Consider the following 21,774-nt stretch of genomic DNA (forward strand, 5'->3'; position numbering starts at 1 on the left):
AGATATATTGGACAGCAGCATTAGCGAAGTTTTTCATTTTAAAATGCCCTAATAGATTAAAATAACTAATAGTATGATCAATAATACCCTATGATGATTGGTGATATTTTCATATCAAGAAGGAAATCATCTGTGGCCAAATGTTATGCAATCTAAAGTGTGTGTTTATATTACAGTAAATTATATAAACCACAATACAACTGCCACTTACAGTTTCATTAGCATAGGAAACTGCAAAATGTTTGTTTCTGAAAAATTGTCAAATTATCTGACTAGTCCAGACAACAACATTTAACAGGAACAGCAAGAACATTAAGCTTTCGTACTGATGCAGACAAAGCAGTACAGACATCTTTGGGAAAATTCTCTAAATAATCCTGAGACTGGACCCTTTTGTTAAGCCAAGTTTAACAAAAACAACTAACATATAGGTTAAAAAAGAAAGCCAGGATTCAACTTGGTTTCATATTAATTAACCATGTCACACACACTGAAGACAGAAAAGTAAAATGTTTTTTATGTATTGCATTGAGCAGCCTTGAATTACAACCAGTACTGCATAGGGTTGCAGAGATGCTGCAGTAAATCAAGGCAGCTTGATGTCATAAAAACTCAGAGGTGTATTTATAGTCTTGATCAAAGTTTCTATTTTTACGAGGTAAATTGTATGAATCCTGTGAGATAGTTCTTGTTTAATTTAAAATAATAGATATTTGAGATGGGGGGGAAATCCCAACATTAAATCATGCAGTCAATGCCAATGTCAGAACAAGATTGCTTTCTTCAATATATCCTCTAGAGTTTGAACTCCAGTGATGGGTCTCTTACTGTTTCCCTGTAAAGATTATTTCTCAGAATAACAGATCTTACATTTGGAAAATATTTTCTGGAATTCTTTTGGCTGCTTTCTTTCCATTGCTGATTCTCTTAAAAAAAAAAAAAAAAGTGAAAAAAGAACCTAAGTTCTACCTGGATTGTCTAAAGACATGTTGAGTGACCTTGAATACCACTGGAATTGCCTGTAACTGTTGAAGCCATCCTCAGCTATAAAGAGGGGTATCTTTCTTTTTTGCTTTTTCATGTTGATGTCATAAGGTTTAATTCATTATAAAAATATTTGTGTACAAAATGCTCTGAAAACAGTGCTATTAATTACTGTCTGATATGGTGATACTGTTATGCTTTTTGTCAGCCTTGATAATCCCTTGCATTTTTTCATGGTTATACTGTTCTAGTGCTTGGAGACTGTTACCTTATCCTGCTAAGTTATCTGGCCAAGCTATCAACATTAAGCTCCTTGAAAAACTCCATATAAGTCAATCACTCTACCCATCTATATTCTTTCCAGCTCCCAACCTTTATTAGGCAGCTGAGAGCACAGAGTAGGGATTCGGAGGTTTGCTTTTATACATGCTTCAAAACATGTTCCATCTTTATATTCAAGCTTTATTCAACTATGAATATCAGACTTAACAACAAACCTGTCTTTAACTGTCAAACCACGTTATCATTCAGGTGGGAAGAAAGATTCACACTAAGTCTGTGGTAATCAATCATTTCATGTTTGAATTGTATACTTCAAGGGATATTCAGTCTTGCTGTTGACCTTACCAAACTATGCAAGTGATGCTTACCAACCTGCTCTCTCCTTTAAGCTGAGCTGCTAAGGGAAGTACAGCATTCCAAGAAGCACAAAAACAGAGGCTTATGTTTTTTTCCAAGGATATTATCTACTTCAGCTACCCATTAAAACCAATGTTTTGGTTTTTTTTTTTTTAATTCAAGGATAAAAACAATGAGCTAATGTACTAGGTAATTTCATCAGGCATATGCCAAGTTACAACAGCAAAGGATGTGTCCTTATTGTTACTGATGTGGACCCTTCACAGGCATCAAAGGAAGAGCTCTCACACTACTGCCAAAATGCATACATAACCGAATGAGCAGTACGTGAGCCCTGCAAGAGAGAGGAAAGGTAATTTGGGTTAGAGAACAAATGTCAAGAGAGTAAGTGCTTCCCTTCTGGTTTTGCATGGCAAGGTGGTTCAAATGCCTTGTCAATTAACACTAGACAAGATAGACTGATGAACTTTAGAAACTGTTCACTTTGGAAGAGCTAATAATGGCAATAAAGGGAGGTGGATCTATCACCACCAAATGCTTAGAGCAGTACTCTGCCTTGCACATTCCTTTGTGAACAAAGCTAACTCCTCACTAAGTTTTGTGACTTAAATCAAGTGGCAAGACACCTTAGCAGAGGAAGAAGACTGGAAGCTTAAGTTCAGCAAATCTGAGGTGAAACATTTGCCTAAATATAGTCATCTAGTGTCATTTGAGATGCCCTAGGGCAATCAACCTGGCAGGCTGTTGCCCGTTTAGGAGGCACAGGTCCCACTAAGTCCTGAGACATATGTAGCAGCCCTATTGGATTCATCAGATACCATATAGCATTTTAAATGTCACTAGACAATGTGTAGGCAATTAAATCATCAAATTGATGTAAAACAGAGCTGCAAATGGGCTTGAAGCCTTTGAATGTTCATGTTACACAGAGAAATATACATCACGTTCATTTAGGCAAACCAGGCCATAAGCACTCCTACTGCAGACAATGGCAATGCTTTTATTGATTAAACTGGAAGAAAATCTTGCCCTTAGCTGTGCTGTGAATATTTACTCAAACAAATTGGACAACGGTGAATGCCTTTGTGCCTTTTGATCCACTCAGGAAAGATCGTCAGCTATAGGCATCTTCCATTTTCTGTGAACTAGCAAAAGGAGGCTGGGTTCCTACCAAATCTGTTTATCTTTTTTTTCTTTTTCTTTCTTTTCAGCTCATGGCATTTCCTACTCTTACTCTTTTAATCAGTTTTACTGGTCCTTAAGCTTAAAGCACATATTGTAGACGTTCAGTCCCATTTTCCTTAGCTGCCTACCAGTAAAATGGAAAAAAACTTCATAAAGCTCCTGATTTTAGCTCTTCCTGAATCTTCTGGTTAAGAAAACTCTAATATTTGGGAGCAGTAGCCTTTAGAATTTGCTGTTATTTTCCTCATCTCTGTTGTTGTTATGTATCTGAGAGTAACTTAAAAATACAGAAATAATAATATTAGTAATAGCAGTAGTACTAATACTAATAATACTAACAATACTAACAATACTAACAATACTAATACAAATAATGAGTAGTAGTAGTCGTTGTAGTAGTAGTAACGCTAATGTCGATTTCTGTCTGCTTCTGGAATCCTGAAGGGTACATTTGGATACTGTATTTGGAGAAAGCAAAAGATGATGAACAAAGGGAAGAGGGAGAAATTATTGTTTTCCTTTTTAAAGACTGCAGTGGAACAAATTAGAAACAATTTGGAAATACAGAGATCATTTCAGTGGCTAACACTGATAAATGGGACTCAAAGTCAAAGCCAATCAAAGATGACTAGCAATGTTTAAATTGGGGTTGTGCTGACCTTTATTTTGATGTGTTATGCTCTGCTGACTTTGTGGAGGAAGGGCATTTCAGACAGAATTTTCAGCAGGTTCACTGATTCATATTTGTTTGCTGGGTTGATATATTACTGGCTATATAAATTGTTTAGTGCCACAAGTATGATTATTAGCAGCAAGAACAAGAGGGTGACCACACACACACTGGCAAATCATTATTTATCCTGAGGCTTAGCAAAATAAAATGCTAGAAAATTTATTTCAGCCTTCACTTAGACCATCTTTATTTTGAGCAGTGTCTCCTCTTATTCTAAAGACACAAAGCACAGGGAATATTTGCTTTTCATAGGACAAAGACATTGTTCATGTCTCAGACAAACCAACAGCATATTGTGTCATAAGCAATGACATTATGGAGACAGTCTGATGGAACGGGCAGTACTCACCGTGTATTGAACATGCATCAGCTGTCAGTGCCTGACAGGGGATAATCAGTTGGTTATTTTATTATCATTACTCAAATTTTGCTTAGTCACTTTCCAATCTCTTGTTATTGGAAACTCAATCTGTAATTTTTTCTTAACCTTCCAAGCCTTTAAAACACAGCACAGAAGCCTGCAGAAGGAAGGACACAGAACAAAGAGCTGAGGAAGAATTTTGGTTGAGTTCATTTAACAGGCAGAAATGCCGAATTTCAAAACTAAAGCTGTTGAAATCTTTCTCTTGTAAAATCTTGTTTATGGGATACACAGTGAAATAAACCTATAACTGAAAGAATAACCAACCCTGAAACTTCCAGCATGGAAATATTCTGTCTATTGTAGTCCAACTTCCAGATTTTGGAACTAGTCATAATTATGTCTGTGCCATTTTGAATTCCATGGAATAATTCAGAAGATTTACAGTTAATTTAACACTGCATACTAGATTGAATCCATAAATACAATCACTCCTACAGAAGTCTATTTGTTTGCAACAGAGAGTTTAATCCATATTAAATTGCATAGATGGGTTAAAGCCCAAATCATTTCTGGATGCTTTTCCCTTTGTTTCTAATATGAACTCCAATTGCTCAAATCATTTTACCAGCAACTGGAATTCATTTGTCTATGACAGAATTAAAATGGTAAAATATAAGATATATTTAGTCAAAAAGCTGAACCAGACATGAGCACCAATGTTAAAGAAGATCTTAGTTCAACAGTAAAGACAAATTCTGGAAATATGTGTTGCAAGCCTAAGGGAAAATTCACATTATCCACATTAAACTCGTTTAATTGTCTAACATAAGCGCATTTCAGAGCTTCTGTAGCTACAGTCTTAAAGTCATACACAAGCACTAGAAAGAAAAACAGGGCCTTCAGAGGGACATGCAGAACACAAAGATAGATGTCTGAAATTAGGCAGTGTAAATGTCTCTCACAGTATTTCTTTTTTTCCATTTTTTTCCTTTCCTTTTCTGAGCTGGCAGAATATAGAATAACCTAACAGTGAGGACGCCGGTAAGTCAGGCCAAACACGACAATTACAGTATCACTGCATCACTACGGTCAAATAAATATCAGAAGAACTCAGTGTGCAATACAAGATTTGGCCCCCATCATCCCCAGACAGCTGGTGGCTGGAGTCCCAGCAGACCTGGGAACACAGGAATGAAATTCTTTGTGCTGAATAAGATACCTGCTTCCTCAGAGGTGTGGAAGTATCCTTGCATTTTGGTGTAAAATCTGGCAAAAACTAGACTGTGGTGATCAGGAAAGGTAAGCACAAAATGGAATCACTCCAATGAAAACTTTTCCTTGGTCATTTGTAAAAAGACAGAACAAAAATTTTGAAATTATAAATAGAAGTGAAAACTGACTTTTATTGGCGTTAAATTGTCCTCTTGTAATTAAAAATTGCAGCACTGCTACTCATTCTATGCAGGAATATCATTACACAAAAATGCAAGTAATCACAACTGCAGTATTTTTGTTGGGTTCAGTTTCTCAGAATTTTGTACAAAAAAGTTAGAATGAGGTGGAACTTCAACTTTGTCTGCATGAATTGCATGCGGTGTGAATACAATAAACACTAGACATACTTACCTAAAACTCTAGAAGCAAATCAAACCCAAATCTTTTTAGAGTTACAGTTTGGCTAATGATATTACAGAGGACAAAGATAAGGGGGCTCAGAAAAGGAAAAGAGATATAAACTTTTCAGAAATCTTTGATCTTTTTTGTGCAGTACCATTTCTAAACACATTTAACCCAGAAAATTAATATCCTTTTGGCTTCCAGACCTATTTTTTCCTGGGTTAAACTTAGTCAGGATATTCAAAAGCTATGATATAACCAAACACTGAAGATCTTATTTCAAAACTAGGAGTCACATATACCTGCAGCAGAATTATTTGCGATCAGCTCATAAAAGATCTATCCCCAAATGCAGTAATTCTAACCAAAGTATTTGTAGTCTGATCATGGATATTGCCTCAATGTAAAACTAATGTTCAAAGAGTAAATTACATTCTGTAAATTGCTTATCCACTTTCACTTGGTAACGAGTGTCACAGGGATTTTTAAAGAGCTGGTTCAACTGACCTATTCATTTATTAGCTGACAACATTTTTATGTTAAGAAAATTCCCTTCTCAGAAGTGCCTCTGCCTTTCCTATGTTTCCCGTCTTTTTTCTGTTGGATTTTTTTTCTTTAGTGCAAGGATGTTTTAAAAAATAATAATCAGATAAAGCTATTTTCTTTGTTTCCTTATTGTCCAAGACGGCATTTTAATTTGATCAACTGTTTATGCCAGCAGCCTACAGTTTCAGAGCTGAAAGCTTATACAACCAAATTAAATGAAGGGAACTGTCCCAACTGCCTGAGCTGCAAGCATCATCCCATCCCAACTAATTCTCATCCTACATCACAAATGGAGCAATACAACAGCAGAAAATAGTTTTTCTAAAATGGAAGAAGTTACCTGTAAAGATATTCTTATAATATTGAGCACATATCCTTTCATACTGTCTGCATATTTTTATCTCATCATATGTACCGATTTCAGCTAGAATAGAGTTAAGTTTCTTCATAGTAGCTATTACGGGGCTATGTTTTGGATTTGTGCTGAAGATGGTGTTGATGATATAGAGATGTTTTTATTGCTGAGCAGTGCTTACATAGAGCCAAGGCCTTTGCTGCTTCTCACCTCACCCTACCCATGAGTGGGCTGGGGGTGCACAAGAAGTTGGGAAGGGACACAGCTGGGACAGCTGACCTAGACTGACCAAAGGGATATTCCACACCATACGACATCATGCTCAGTATATAAAGCTGGGGGAAGAAGAAGGAGAGGGAGGGGGAATGTTCAGAGTTACGGCATTTGTCTTCCCAAGAAACCATTACATGTGATGGAGCCCTGCTTCCCTGGAGATGGCTGCCCATGGGGAGTGATGAATGAATTCCTTGTTTTGCTTTGCTTGTGTGCACGGTTTTTGCTTTACCTATTAAACTGTTTTTATCTCAGCCCAGGAGTCTTCTCACTTTTATGATTCTCTTCCCCATCCCATCTTGGGGGGAGTGAGTGAGCGGCTGCATTGGGCTTATTGCTGGCTGGGGTTAAACCACAACATCATATTATAAATGTACTTCACTCTTTCTCCTATAAAAGATAAATGAATGAAATATTTTTAAAAATAGAAAATGTTTTGTCTCCCTATCTAGAAAGAAATATTAAAGCTTCCTTATAGTTAAAATTTTGGTATAAAGAAGGAAGATAACAAAAAATATTTTAAAAGTCTGTCATTAACATTTTGCATAATATTTTTATCTGTTCCTTAGAGAACTACAGATAAGGGACAACTGTACTTAAAGCAAAGACTTTACAGGTCATCAATTCTGAATTTCATGTTTCTTTATTTGTTCCCACGAATCTATTTATTTTTTGAATAAGCATTAGAAAATTAAACCCAGAGTAGTTCCCCCTATTCCTCGCTATCTTAGCCTGCAACACAGGACATTCCTTTCATGTGCAATATTAAGATGGCCCTACTTAATGTGTAGGTCAGGTCTTTAATCGGGTTTTTAAAGGCACATTGCTGTATTTGCATTATGCACATCACTAAGCCATAACTAATGGTGCAGGTTGAGCTACAGACACCAATTTTTTTTTGATCCCAAACTTTTCTTGGTTTTGTCTTCTCTGCAATTTTAAAAACATATTCATTGATAACTGCATTTTTAAGAAAAATGAAACTTGCAAGTCTGTCAAAATAACTGCATTTTCCTGCTTTTGCTTTTAAAGGAGAATATTTTTTTCTGTTTCCTTAATGCATTTTTGTAGATTCAACTGTTGAAGAAATCAATTTTCTACAGAGATGGCAATACCTTTCAATAAGAAACAAAACCTCCATGTCTTTTTCCTCAGTACTTACTTCATGCTAGTCCATTTTGCACAGTTTACTGCGACAGCCAACATTTCCTTGGCCATCACACCTAGAGGTATGTACAATTCATATTACAATAGAGATTAGCCTCAGAGCATTACCACCACACAGAAAAGTAAATCAAAACCAAAACCATCCTACTCATTTTGCCTTAAAAGCCCTGCCTCACTGTTTGCCTCAGCAGAGCTGGAAGGCATGAGGCTTTCCTTCTTCTCTTGAAACCTTCTCTGCAGAGGACAGTGCAGAACGGCTGATGGCATGCTGCCGGACAGAAGGAAGGACAGGACCGCAGACAAGAAGGTTGCAGTCCCTAAACTAAGTTCAGCTCCTAATTTTAAAGGTGAAGCATGGTGCAGGGGAAAGAAAAAAATCACATACAAAAAAAGACAAGACCCCCAAAACAACAAAAACAACAACAAAAAACCAAACCCAAAATACTAGTAAAAAGAAGGAGGTCAGGGATTATGAAATGTGAATGTTGTCAGCTCTCTGAGGCAGAAATCAGACTTAGGAAACTCCCTTGCCTCACAGCAGAGAGAGGTAAGGAGAAAGAAAAGAAGGCGGTGATGGTAAAAGTGAAGGCTGCCTTTGCCAAAGAGCGCAGCACTGGGGACTGTTGGGTTCCCATCCCTGCCACCATCTGCACAGGATGCAATTCTGAGCTCTTCCTGCACTCTTTGGCTTTGGTGCTCTGATCTTTCATCCACCCCTGTCTTTCCAGTGGCACAGCTGCAGCAGAGGGTAAGGAGGGGTAAGTCCTCCCTTGCCACTTTTGTCCATACCTTGTTGGGTGGGGATGCCCTCAGAGGAAACAAAGGTAACCCTCAGTCCAAGAGGGGGTGAAGCTATGCCCCACTCCTTTCCCTATTTCTGCTATGCAAAAGGCAAGTGGTGACATCATCACAAGACACTGGTTGTTCTTAAACAGGTGCTTAGCACCAAGCAGGACAGAAACAGGGAACAGAAACTTCTCCTTGATGCTCAGAATCAGAGTTTGAGGTTCACGCTCCAGGACAAGTATTTTCTCTAATTAGCTGCTGGAATTTTGTTCCATTCGGAGGAACCCAGGCCACCCCAAGATGAGCCCAGGGTACATGGGCTCCTTGCGTAGGATTCTGGATTGCACCGTGACAGCCATATACACCAGGGATTGGTTATGCAGCTCTGAAAGTATTTTCTGAGCTATATTCTTAATGTCCCTATGCCTTCATTTCCTCACTGCAAAATAAAAAGCATAACTTCCAGTATATTTAGATTATTTCCAACAGCACTTAGGAAAAGAAAGATATAGATCTTCAAGATGAGCTGCTCTGATAGCTTTCTTAAAAAAACAATTACTCTTTCATTTGTTTTGGAGGGTCTAGCTGTGATTTATGATAAAACTATATAAAAAAATTCCACCTTTACTACTCGTGAAAATGAATGTTTATGACATTACCGGAGAAAAGATGAAATGCAGACAAAAATACTTTAAAAACAGTGATAATTTTATGTCATGCAGGTCAGCAGCTAGCTTTGAACATGCAGAGAATGGTCACAAGCACAGCTCAGGCAAACTTTGTCAGCCCGTGTTTCAAGTGATGTAACTGTTCTCTTGAACACAAGCAATGGGAATTCAGGTCACCCTTCTGGCCCTGAAACAGTCCAGATCAAGGAGCTACAAGAATTTGCTGCCTCCATCTGATCACTGATCCTTTTGTCAGATATCACAGCTCCCATTCCATACCTGGCTGAATAAGCCTCCTGTTCAACCCTGACTTGCCACAACCCGTAACTTGCTGTATTTATAGAGACCATCAATGAGTTCAGTATATTTGCAAGCATCTTTAAGTTTAGCATGAGGCAGGGGGACAAGACCTTGATTCACAGTTCCCTGGCAGAGTTAGCTGAGGTGGTTGAAGGGGTTAGTTCCCCCCTAGATGGGGACAGCAACCTCTGAAGTCCACTGCAAGTAAACTCAAAAGAGACTATGAACGGAACCTACTGCTCTGTACCAGGTGATATTTAGCCTGAAATATTTTAAAGCAGCAAAATGAGCAAAAGGATGAAATAGTTCACTAGAGGTCTGTCCCCTGGAATACCAGAAACTGTTACATCTAAGAGAAGATTTCATTTTTAATTCAGTTTGACATTGATTTACCCCAAATCTATAAGTTGGCTTAGGACCCTAGCAAGGTACAGGTGCACTACAAAACCTATACGTCTTGTTACGTGCTGTTTACAGACAGCTAGTCAAGTTATTTCAAAATTACCAAGTGCAGAGGTGTTTGTGACTGAGCTCATTTAGTTTTGAAGCAAACACCTGGTAACTGTGGTGCTTAGAAAGTATAAGTGCAACAATAATATACAAAAAATTGTCCTGCATATGAGATCACATTCCTGTGGAACTTCACAGGTCTAGGTGCAAGAACGCTGTGAACTTTGCCTTGGTTGTGGTTTCTCTGTGTTTGTAGTTATGCTTTGTTAGCTGTGATAATTGCAAGTTAACACTCTAAGGTGCTTCATAGAAAAACAATTTCTATCAATTTGGTATCACTGCAAATTGCACTCCAGGGCCCACATTCAGCTGAAGTGGTTTAAGAGTGGTCTAATTCAAGGGATTCTGTCGAAACTCAGTGTGCTTCACTAGATTTATCTTTTAGGGTTTCTCTTCACATTGGTTCTTATTGCTTATCCTATTCAATCTCTCCTTTTCCAACTTTTTATTAAGTTCTTTTCAAGCTATCAGCAGATTCCACAGGAGCTTTTGAGTGAAATCAGACAGGAAATTATTTACTTTAGTGTCCTCCTTTCCTCATTTCCAGGAATATACAGCAAAGAAAAAATATCTCCCTCTGGTTACTGTGCAGTACAACAATGCCATATTGCAAGATGTGCACATGCCGCTTGCAATAATGTGAAGATTAGTTGCTTGCTAGATTATGCACAGACCATAAACCATTTAATTTGAATAGTCAGGATTGCAGAGTATAAATGGTTATTGATAATTTATGCCATTCTAACTAACTGCATGGCTATCTCAAAAACAATAGGTATATGCCAAAATCAGTCTATTGTCTGGCTACAGTTGTAAACATTTTTATTCATTGCATACTTCCAGTTAGTGACCTTTACATCATCTGAGACCTGCAGTATCTAATTTTCAGCTGTGAGGCAAAACAATTGTATGGGAGCTAAAAAACACACTTGCGGCAGTTCTGTGCCTCCTGTGTTGGAGTTGGCTTCACTTGGTAGAGCACCTGACCATAGACCAAGAGATTACCTTCATACAGCATCCACAACTGAGTCTGATTCTTATTCTTGACCTTAACGTGGACTTTAAATAACATGTTATATCACTTGTGTCCAGTTCTGGGCTCCCCAGTTCAAGAGAGACAGGGAACTTTTGGAGAGAGTCCAACGGAGGACTACGAGGATGATTAAGGGACTGGAACATCTCTTGTATGGGGAGAGGCTGAGAGACTTCGGGCTGTTTAGTCTGGAGAAGAGAAGGCTGAGAGGGGACCTTCCAACCCCTACCATTCTGTGATTCTGTGATCAATTAACACTGCCAAAATAATTCTTTTTAACCACAGACAGTCATCCCCCATGTTATGGAAAATGTGCTTAGCAACATCAATGATGTGCGGTCATATAAAATCCCAAGGTAACACTATAGCTGCAGTACAAATATACCATCAGAAGACCTTTTGAGGATAGAAACAGATTGTGTCCAAGGATTGAGAGATAATTATTGTATGCAGATAATTCAAAAGTAATTGTGAGGTTAAAAACAGGTGACAGGTTTAAAAAATGTTTATTCAATTGATACACTTACAGTAGTGGATTCTTTGGGAAAAACATGGATTAGATAAGGCAGTAAGCATCAAAATCCCTTGAAACAACTACTTTATTAGTCAAAGTAATTTACAAAAAATACAGGAATTGTGAATTTGAAATCTCTGCTTGCTCTATGTGTGTGTGTTTGAGTATCTGTAAAGGTTTGGGGGTTTATTTTTCGTGTTTTTGCAGAGGTTTGTGATTCAAGCAGCAATATTCACCTTCAGGTTGATAGATCAGAAAACTCTTTTTAGCAAAATGTTAACATTCCACTTTTTAAACACCTTGCAGTCTTCCAAATACTTTGTCATCAAGAGGCCCCTGAACTATTTGTGACTTGACATGCAGGGAAGTAGGATCTTCCAGAGCACCAGTGCACAAGAAAAGGCAAGAGAAATGTAGCTTAAAAGGAAGCAGAGCAGTTTTCCCAGTAAATTTTGCTTAAAAATATAGAAAATTTGCTTAAAAATACAAAACTTGGGAAAATATTTTTCCCAAAATATTTGTTAAAAAAAAACTTAAAAAAATTAAAATTGAACAAATTATTGCAAATTTTCCTGCCTTGGAAGAAGAACCAGATCAAAAGTACTGAAAAGTTGAATGGACCCAGAACACCATCTGCCAAGGGTCATTTCTCGTAAGCAGCCACTTGTACAGGAACTTAGGAAGAAGAACTTCTAAGATGTCCTTAACTTTCTTTCTCTTGATTTTGTTCCCAATATCAAACTGGAAGGAAACTTGCCCAGCTGTGACAATAGGGAATTTTACTTAAAGCAGTCAGTCCTGCAGGTAACTGTGAGCATCTTTGTGGCTTGACCTCTCTTCACAAGATGAAGTATATCCATGGGCTCAGCTCAGCATCCCAACTTAAGTAAAAAGTTTTTTTCTCTATCTAACTATGAGTTTCTAAAGTAGGTGCTCTCAATCTATTTGAACAAGGACCTTAGGTTCTTAAATGCATGACAAGAAAAGGAGCTGGTGTCTCATCTGTGTCTTCTTGACTAGAAGTGAATAGGATGTGGTGTCTCTCAAAGTTGTAACTACAAAATGAGATTTATATGGTACCTCCTCCAGAAAAGATCCTCTAAAACTTAAAGCCAGACAGATGAGTTCCTTGTTATTCTTCCTTTTTGATGTAACAGAAATAAGAAAGACCATATGGCTAGATATTGGGCTGTCATGGTTTAACCCCATCCAGCAACTAAGCACCACGTAGCCATTCACTCACCCCTCCACGGTGGGATGGGGGAGAGAATCGGAAGGGTAAATGTGCAAAAACTCGTGGTTTGAGATAAAGACAGTTTAATAGGGAAAGCAAAAGCCACGCACACACGCAAAGCAAAACAAAGAATTCATTCACCACTTCCCATCGGGAGGTTCAGCCACCTCCAGGGAAGGAGGGCTCCATCATGTCTAACAGTTACTTGGGAAGACAGATGCCGTAACTCTGAATGTTCCCCCTCCCCTTCCTTCTTCTTCCCCCTAGCTTTATATGCTGACTATGACGTCATATGATATGGAATATCCCTTTGGACAGTTTGGGTCAGCTGCCTTGGCTGCATCCCCTCCCAGCTTCCTGTGCACCCCCAGCCTTCTCACTGGCAGCCCAGCCTGAAAACTGGGCAATCCTTGACTGCTTAGCAACATCTGAAATCATCAGTGTGTTATCCACTTTTTTTCATCCCCAATCCAAAACCCTGCCTCATACTAGCTTTTATGAAAAAAATTAACTCTATCCTAGCTGAAACCAGGACATGAACTTGAAGATCTTAAAGGTCTTTTCAAACCTAAAGGACTCTGTGATTCTATACCTGGGAACACATGAGGGGAATACCTGAAGCTCAGCTTTCTTTTCATTGGAACTATATAGAAGTAACAGTAGTCCTTGGACTGATGCCTTGAAATGTGGAGTGTGTGTTCTGACTTCCTATTCCTCCCTTGGGTACAGCACAAACCTAGTCAACAGATCAGACAGATTTTTGAAGAAAACAGATTAAATAATCAGTTCTGTAAACTTAAAACTTATCCCATAATAGAACAGTTCCAAAGCTTTGTTATTGTCATATAAATTGTATAAATAAATGGTATAATAAAGTTGTAGTTGAATTTTTCAGCTCTCTCTAAGTTTTTAAAACCATGGGGACTTCATTTTGGTTATCTGTCAGTATTTCTAGCAAAACTTTTAATTTCTCTTGCCAAAGCAATCAATAAAGCAATTCAAATCTGAAGAGCCTATTTAACAGTTTTTTTACATTTTTATTATTTTTAAAGGAAAACAAAGGGTTATGTATATTAAAGATTTAAAAGGAGATAACAGTGTGAAATTCTTGCAAATCTGCTTACAATTATCCCGCTGCACTGTGATAACCAAAATTCCTAGGAAGTTTGACAATAGGGAGCAGAAGCAATCTCTCCAATCTGCATTCTGTTGTTTTTCTGAGGTATGTATGTGCTTTCCTTTTGCATCAGTAATCTGTTCTTGTAGAGTCCATTTTGGTGATTATTAATCAGTGCCTGCAAAAGGATGTGCTTTCTTGTTCTTCTTTTTTTGTGTATATTCTTGTACTGCCTGCCCTCTACACTGTTATCCATGCTGAGCTGATTTACCTGCTTAGATTAACATTGCACATAGCACTTGAGATGACGAATATTTAATTACACCCCTACTCAGATGTTTCTCTTCATGGAGCAGCAGAAGCTGTAAAGCATCTATGTGTCCAGTGTGGATTCTGACAGCAATAAACTCTTACTTATGATATGCTGTGATAGCTATTTCAAAGTGTCAGAATTCATTCCAGGCCTGGGCTGTCACTTCAAAGCCAAGTCCACAATGGGTCCTGTTCCAGGAACCAGGTATAATCCAAACCACATCTCAAGAAGCAAGTCTGAAGCAGTGGCTCTCATGCTCAGTTCAAGATTTCCTTCACTTTTACTCCATTGGTTGCTAAGTAGGTAGTATTTGTTTTCATCAGGTAGATTTTTTTTTTGTTCAGTTGGCTTTTAAGTGGGTTATTTTTAATCATGTAATCTAAGTAGTTTAAGTAGCAGAATAAAGGAGGGAGGGAAGTCATCTTGTTTTTACATTCCTCTGCTTATAGGTTATGAGGCTTTCAACTTCTGAGTCACTGTGAAATCTGAAGAGCCCTCGTGATGCCTATGTTGCCTTTTGATTTCCTAGTTCATTTGGTTCTTGCTCTGCTGCTTGTGTCTCCATTACACGGCCAGCTCTCAATCTTATTTCTTTTTTGTGATTTGAGAGCAGCTCTCACCTTCATTCACTCACATATGTATTCTTTTCAGGGAAGTACGTGATAGGTATTACCCTCCTACTCTGGGTTTTATGTCAGTAAAATTGGCCAAGTCAGTGAGAAAATAAAACCTACGTGCCTAATCAGTACACAAACTTTTTTTTTTAATATGAAAAAACATAGCTTTGACAATATTTTTAGAGTTATAATTGTTGAGAATTTCTTTCATTAATTTATCTGTACCTGTCATTTTGAATATAGGCCTCACAATGAAAACCCTTTAAAAAAACCAACGACGTAGTTTTAACCTCAGAAAACAGATGAGCTTCCATCTGCTTTATAAAGAATTTAGATTCCTCTTTTGATTGATAAAGAACACACATGAAGTCAGCAGTATGGCGCGGGAAATTAAATAGCTTACACGTGAATTTATTTTTGGTGACATTTTTGACAATATATTTTCTGATGCTAATAAAAACAAGCAGGAATTAATAAGAATGAGATGCCCATAGGTAAAAGGTTTCTTCTTCCATTTCGGTTTTATTTGTCAAGAAGGAAATATAAGTAACTGCTCCTGAACTGAAAGAGAAATTCTATTTTCCCATCAGATAGATATCAGTCATGTTGCCTTCCAAAGTCCAAAATGATTGCAATAAATTCTGCATTTTTTAATCCAACTTAGCAAGCCTTCCTCCTAGACTGCATATATTACTACTAAGCATTCATGGAATCAGTTTTTATTTCCATATTGTAAAACCCACATTATCTAGAACACGGCTTGCCTATAGCCTCTCTGAGCATTACCAGCAATATACCTGTATCATATTTCTCCAAATAGACTTAATATGCCTGAAAGTCTGCATAATGATATGCCCTTTTCTGCTCTTTTAAACACCTGCATCTTAGAAATAAACAGCCTTCAAACAGACTATGCACGTCTCTGTATTTTGTGATATGCAGTACCCAGCTAGGACCATGGCATGTGTCACTAATAAATTCAGTGGCAAACTGTACATTTCCTACGTTCTCATCAGCTACAAAATCATTCTGAAGCATATCACTTTAATAGGAAAATGTATTATTCAACTAGCATGCACATGTAGGAGCTAACCTTTGCCATGGGAAAGTATTAAACAGCACAATTTTCACAAAGTTTAAACACCCTTCTGGTTGCAAAAGACTATCACCTGCTTCGTGTCGTGTACAAAAAGATTATTACTCTTTACCTTCCAGGCAGAGCAGCAGGGTATGCAGAAAGTCGTCTTTGTCAACTCACTCCTGGTATCTGAAATGAAAATTATAGGTTTTTTACAAGCCATTTACCAAAGAAGGAGTAATGCTAGAGAAAAAAAAAATGAAACATTGATGCACACCTCACATCAGGAAAAAATATGTTATTACCAGAGCAGCAACATAGAAAAAGAAGAACAATCAGATTTATAAGACCACATGAAAGCAGTAAAAATCTGAAAAAACATACAGCCAGGAAACCCTTCTGGGAGAAACGATAATAAAGAGAGGAAGGAAAAATATACAAAAGGAGACAAACTGAAAAGTTAATGGCTGTAAGCAAATGTTTTGACGGGTCTAAACACATAAAAGAACTAATATTCTCCAATTTTCCTTAACTGTGTCTGCAACTGTAACCATACAGGAGACAGCAAGGAAAAAAGAAAGAAATGTCCTGGATACATGGGGAGAAATACCAGTGACAGATTTGCAGTTTAATCAGATTTTGCTAACCTGGTCGCTTGGATCATAAATTATTTGAAAAAACCTTCTCACAAGTCCTTCCTTAATTGCTTCCACTTGAAGGGCTGTCCTTAATCTGCTGCCTCCCCCTGCCATTGTTTTGCTACAATGCCATTTTCCCACCACCTCTAGAGCCTGGGGAAGTCAGGCTGTTGCTTTACAGCACTAGATTTAGGACTCCCAATCTCATTTCAATCTTCTTCACGAACTCCCTCTCTCTTCCCATTCCCAGCAATCAGACCCCCACAGACTGAGTATCTGTACTCAAGAGCTGTCACCGGAAGGGGATCAACAGTTACCTTAGCTGTCTTTCCACCACCACTAATGCCCACATCCCCAGATCTTCAATATTTCCTAACTCCACTGAAATCTATTTCTAAACTCCAACACCCAAATGCTATCTCTTTCAACTTAGTTCTCTTTTAATTTGTTCCTTTATGAACCATGCCACTCTGCCTTTCAATATGATACATACACTGAAGAATAAAAGCCTGGGTGGAGTCATCTCTCTTCTCAGGTGAAGCCAGGTAAGATGCTTCCTCATCAGCTGCAATGTGTGTGCTGCTCTGTCTAAGCTACAAGTGGACAAAGCTCATATTGTCTCACCTTACCCATCTTTACTCTCTGATACTTGAAAAACTGACAATGTTCAGCAAGGATAATTTGCAGATAGGTAATACCACTGGGATGGGAAGATGTCCTTTAGGATCTGTCCACACCCCTCCTTATATGCAGTAAGCGTGACCTCCCTTAATACAACTGAAGTATTGTGTTCCCTGATATATATTGATGTGCTTTCAGTTTCGGTCAACTTTCAGTTCCAGCTCTAGCATAGCAGGTATGAAACAGATGACATTTTCTTCAGGAACCTGGCATGTTTTCATTGTATCTCATCTGGAGAACAGCTCCATGACTTCAGAAATTTCAGATGAAGATGTTAGTAAACCACCGTCCTTTCCTTTTCTTGTTGAATATTTGTCTGTCTTTCAAGATGTGACCTAAATTCCAGTCATATACTTAGAAACTTATAGATTGGCTTCTATGGATTTCCATCTCTATTTTCCTGGTGGTGAATTCACTGTATCTGCTCTGCCTCTTCAAAGAGTTTTGCAGTATCGAATGTATCTGTTGTGGTTTAGCTTTGCAGGCAGCTAAACGCCACACAACCATTCGCTCACATCCCCCACCCCCCCCAGTGAGATGGGGAAGAGAATTGGGAGGAAAAAAAAATAAAATTCATGGCCTGAGATAAAGACAGTTTAATAGGACAGAAAAGGAAGAGAAAATAATAATAATAATGATAAAAGAACATACAAGCTACGATGCACAATGCAATTGCACGCCACCTGCTGACCGATGTCCAGTTAGTTCCCGAGCAGCAGTCCTCCCCAGCCAAGTCCCCCACTTTATATACTGAGCATGACGTCATATGGTATGGAATATCCCTTTGGCCAGCCTGGGTCAGCTGTCCCGGCTGTGTCCCCTCCCAGCTCCCCGTGCACCCCCAGCCTTCTCGCTGGCAGCCCAGCACAAGAAGCTGGACTGTCCTTGACTGCTCAGCAACAACTGAAAACATCAGTATGTTATCAATATTATTTTCATCTCAAATCCAAAACACAGCACTATCAGGAAGAAAATTAAGTCTATTATCCCAGACAAAACCAGGACAAATATCTACCTAAAAGTTAAAGTAACTAATGTAATCATTGCTTAGGCTTATTCTATCGTCAACAAAAAAAACCTAATGTGTATATATAACAGTTCACTAATGTTGTCACCAAACTCAAGTTTAGCTCAATATTTAAAGTTTTCCATCTCTCTCCCTTAATCCAGGGACAAAGATTCATTTGGTGTAATTTTGAAGTAGTCCTGATTGCAACGTTTAACCTATGTTAACCTATGTCACACTTTTTAGCAAAACACACCACAAAGGAAACTCGTGGGAAAATTTCTAAGCCTCGTACAGAATAATTAGATGTTTCCCATCGCATTTCTAAATAGTATCATCCAATAACCATCATTCAAACAATAATGGGATTTTTGAGTTAGATTTCTGCAGGTATTTACTCTCTGGATTTGTGAAACAACATATAAAAGAGTCAAGCAACAGAATATGTGAGGCATTTCCTATCTCTCATTGTAAATTCAGAGGATCCTTCAGAAGACACAGGAGTTATATTCAACCTCATGTCAAGCCCAAACACCTTTGTCAGGAGATCAGTGTGTATCAGTGGGGTCGTCTGACCATGGTGCATCATTTTACCTACAGCAGGTGTAATTAACTGAAATGAGTCTTAGACCACTTGTACTCTCTTCATTGCTTTAAGTGTAAGTACGGTCTAGGGCTACTGTATCTTAGAAGATGATATGCAATTGCCATAACCAGCCTATCTGCTATCCTTTCAAGTTCAAGAAGTCTTCTCAGAATAGTAATTTCCAGAGATACAGCACTCTCAACAATTTGAGAGGGAAGTTGAATTACTTTTGCACTTACTGTTTTATATTAACAGAAGCAGTTTAGGAAATGATGGGCTTAGTTGCTAGCCCACTATAAATGTCCATTTAATAGGAAATCACATTTCAAAAAGGTGAGTTCTCAGATGAATGGAGTAGAACAGAAAACATTGCAGGCAAAGTCACAGTACCAGTAGGTGTTTCAGAGTTGCAGTATGATCTGAAATGCCTTGCTTTGTACTGCCCAAAAATATGGGATACCGTGGAAGTAGACTCAGAGAAGAATGATAGTAATAGTTAAGGACACAAAAACAGGTAAGTATATAAGGTATGAAGAGGGTTTGAAAAGACTGGGAAAAAGTATAAGAAGTAACAAATAAAAATACTTAAAATAGTAAAAGTACGTTGGAATGCTCTCTCTCCTTAATTCTTTTCCGCATAGCTAGAATAGGGTACATATGTTCTAGACCATTTATCTGGAGTTTCAGAATGAGAAATAGAGCATGACTAAAACATCAAAGCCTTAACAAATATGCCTTCTAAAAAAGATTATGGATCCAGCAGAACACTTACATTCATGATGAAGTTTTGATAACCTTTGAAATAGCCCATTGCTACTGTAAGTTGGTATATGTCTGAGTGACATAATAATTGGGACCAAGGAAGATATATCCATTTCTATCCACAGCATTTACTTACATTGCTGTTAATGCAGCCATTTTCCCTGATCACCTTGTTGCAGATTATCTTCAGCCAGTGAGGTGATTGTCCTTCAGAATTACACTCATATGCCACATTAGTTCCAAAGGACTTCACTATTATTAATGTTGTTATCATGGGACTGAGGAAAAAGCTGTTGTCAGTGGAGTCTGGCACAAATGCAGTGGTTGTACCAGTACTACTTCTGTTAAGAATGTGATTTTCTACCGAAATATTTATGCTACTACCTTCCTCAGTGTGAGCACAGCTGTAATACATCTGCCTATGTGCATGTACTGGAGAACAGTATAGTCCCCTTCCCTGTGGGGAAATAGATAGGACCTTTATTCTTTTATATCTACACCCCCACAAGACTGTAATTAAGCAGTGCAATCCTTCTGTGATGAATCGTACATCAATATCTGAACTCCTGCAGAACTGGAAAGGTGTTGCTATTATCCAACACAGGTTCATAGGCACAAATATATTTCAACTAGAAAAGAATTTAACAGTATGTCACCCAGATGTATAAAAGCTTAGCATCAGAATTAGTGATAATATGGTACCTAATGGCATTGATTATACCACTTAGAAAGGGCTCTAATGACTCTCTAAGGACAAATAGGATTTGCATATAACATTCACTTTCAATGTCCAGTGTAGCAAAAAAAAAAAAGCACGTATTAATCTTTGAGTTAATTTGTTTCCCTAAGCTATCAAAATGGTTCATTTACTAACAGGTATTTCCAGGTTTCCTCTTGCTGCTGTCACCAATAGGCAAATAAGCTCAGCATCTTTGTTTGCACCCTTTGTTTTGTTCAAGGTGGGCCAGCACTGCTGCCCCATGTTTCCTTTTAATGCATTCATTTTGAAAAGACTATCTACCTCAAGTGCATAGGTGCCCTTGACTAATAATTAGCAGTGCAATTTGGTAGGGACACAGAAAAAAGAACAAATAACTATCAGCATTTCAATTCAGCAGAAGTTTCAGAAAGGGAAAAAATGTTCTTATCCTGGTCACACTGACGCTCAAGACATGGGAGATCAGTTCCTGAGCTCGCTACATTCGTTTTGCACAACATTGAGAAAACCATCAGATCAGTTTTGTAGGTTATTACAACCTTATTACTATTTCCCTACCAGTTGCACGGTTCAAACACCTACCACGCACATAGAATCAGAATATCCTGAGTTGGAAGGGACCTATGAGGATCATCAAGTCCAACCCCTTGACATCTGAGATTAATCACAGGTCGGGCTGGTCACCAGGGAGAAACTCAGTCCTCAAGCCCTGAAACAGGATTTACCTAGCCTGTCTGGACGATGTGGTGGTCTACGCTTTCCATTGTTTTAGTCCCCCACCTATAAAAAAAAGAGACAAAAGTACTTTTTTCTCCTCACATTTGCTTGCCTTCATTAGGCCCTATTTACATGTTCGGAAGCTAATCCTCTGGCATAAGAGTTAATCCAAGCTAATAATAGCTAAAATTGTCTGAAGGCTTTGTCTACATATCACACTGCTTCAAATTTTTATTTTCACAGTTTTCAGCATAAGGTAATCATTAACTAGTTATGTTAATTAATCCATTTGGTAAAAGATTATATACACTCAGTGACCACCTGTGAAGGGATTTCAAGCTTTTGGATTTTCTGGAGAAATGCAATAAAGCTACTCAGCTCTCACTTCTTCCAAAACCCATTTGCCTTTTTGCTGCTTCCAGAAATGAAGCAAAAAAATAAAAATTAAAATGTTTGAACAATTCTGAGTTAGGGAAACAAGATGAATTTGCTCAGCTCTGACTATTAGCTCAGCTTTCATCCTCCAGCCAATTACACTCCATTACTGACTGACCAGATCAGGACTTTGCTGTTTTCTTACAGAAATAAGAAAGCACTATACCTGCTCTTATTCTTGTATCTGACTGTGTAAGA

The sequence above is a fragment of the Phaethon aethereus genome (genome assembly GCF_964289735.1).
Source record: "Phaethon aethereus genome assembly, chromosome: 2".
In the NCBI taxonomy this organism is placed as follows: domain Eukaryota; kingdom Metazoa; phylum Chordata; class Aves; order Phaethontiformes; family Phaethontidae; genus Phaethon; species Phaethon aethereus.